The 1,875-nt window shown below is 40.1% G+C and overlaps 1 non-coding gene across 1 annotated transcript; it reads right to left on the reverse strand.

Annotated features, from left to right (window-relative positions):
* Positions 1 to 513: 513 nt before the first annotated feature.
* trnai-aau (transfer RNA isoleucine (anticodon AAU)) lies at positions 514 to 587 on the reverse strand. Its single transcript has one exon. It is a non-coding gene; the product is annotated as a tRNA-Ile (tRNA).
* Between the last annotated feature and the right edge of the window lie 1,288 nt (positions 588 to 1,875).

A 1,875-nucleotide genomic window follows, 5' to 3' on the forward strand; every position in this document is an offset into this window, starting at 1 on the left:
GTGGGGGCAGATTTGGCGGGTTTACAAACTGATATTCCTGCGCTGATCTCTGATGTGTACAGTAATGTATGTGGGTGCCGGTCTATACTGTATTCTTTTCACAAGGCAACTGTGGAGCTGTCAGACCTCAGTGGCAGGCATAATCATATCCCAACACATTTCAGACTAAAGGATTTGAACTCCCTGGCACTGCCAGACACCTAACTGGCTATAATTTGATGGGGAGGATGCAGGTTGTCTGCATGCCTCTGGAATTGCTTCTTTGACCTATTCACACAGCGATCGAGAGCCTTACACTAATGCCAGAGTCCCTCTGATTTCATACTTTTCTCTGCATTGTCCAAGATTTGTAAACAAGCACAAATCCATGGGTAAAGTTTTGTAATCAAGAACACACTCTCATGTACTTGGAACATGTCTTAGCAGATTGTGATTTACAAGCAATGTTATAAGCAACACAAGTTCAAACAGGTGGTTTGTTGACAAGGGGTCATTCATCAAACAAAACCCACATGGCCCATATGGGGATCGAACCCATGACCTTGGCGTTATTAGCACCACGCTCTGACCAACTGGGCTAATCGGCCTTTCTCCGTTCATTTCGCAGTTTTTGGTGCAGCACTGAAGGGAACCTTTCCATGAAATTGTAGACTTGGTGTCAACGAGATTACGGCCACTTTTTCGACCGAGCATAGGTGAAAGTTGACACTTATTGTTCCCTCTGACAAATGGTTATTCTGTAGCCAACTTTTGAATTAAACTTCAAAAGCAAATGTGGAGAAGCTTTTGTTAAAGAGCAATTCAGTGCAGTTGTACACAGTGACGAAATCATCAATTGCAAAGTCCACTGAGCTTTATTGCTGCGAGTTACATAGTGCTGTCTATTACACCATGAAATCTGCCATAACAACAAAAATGTAATGTCTGATTCTGTGAGCCAAGGAATATAAACCTTTTAGGGACATATTTAAAATATCAGATTTTCTGCCTGAGCACAGAGTAGGCATTTTTTTCTAGCTTTAACCATACGTCCTCTTTCTTTGGAAATCTGTGTCATTGCTGCATGAATAAGCAGAAAGATTTTGAGCAATTTTTTGTCTGGGTCTAAGGGGCAATTTATTCAAACCAAAAGATGCTATTTTAGCTAGTTTGTCAAATGAACATGTCAAACCTACAGAGACAATGTGTCTAGCTACAGAGCTCTGCAAGGTTTAATTCTTGGAAGTATTTGAAGCCATAGAAAGTTATTCTGTAAGCATTGCTTAACTCAATAAAAAGAGACAGTTAGAGCCAATGGCTGCCAGATCTAACATAGCTCACATTTTATAGTGTTTGCATAGCATATCAGAATCTGCAAGAACTATTCCTATCATTTCAGGAATAAGCTTTTTTGACTTCACAGCTAGATGAAATATTTAGGGTGGATGCAGGATTTGGTATGATCTCCTAGAGAATTGCCATTCCACTGTGTCTTCAGCTTTTGTCCGATCTGCAAACAAGTCCCACTCTAGGAGAACTAGGTCAAGTGGTAGAGTGCTCTTTTAGTATGTGAGTGTTAGTGGGATTGATGCTCACATTCTCAAGTCTAGAATTTGTAGTTTTTTTTCTATGATGAAATCCTTTCTGATAGCAAATGTTTTCGGGACCTGCTAATACGCTTATGCCATGCACACATTACGTGACTTTTGAAGTTTTCAAATTGATGTATGGCTCACACTGCACAACTGTATGTCTTGGAATCTGGAAAGCTTAATTTGTGGTATCTCAGTGGCAGACATAATCAGTGATAAACCACTGATATGTCAACTGGTCTTAACACAGACAGATTTAACTTACTCTGTTGAGACTGTGTCTAACTTAAACCTTTCCTTCAAA

The sequence above is a fragment of the Electrophorus electricus genome, chromosome 5 (assembly GCF_041902795.1).
Source record: "Electrophorus electricus isolate QZ-2024a chromosome 5, ASM4190279v1, whole genome shotgun sequence".
In the NCBI taxonomy this organism is placed as follows: domain Eukaryota; kingdom Metazoa; phylum Chordata; class Actinopteri; order Gymnotiformes; family Gymnotidae; genus Electrophorus; species Electrophorus electricus.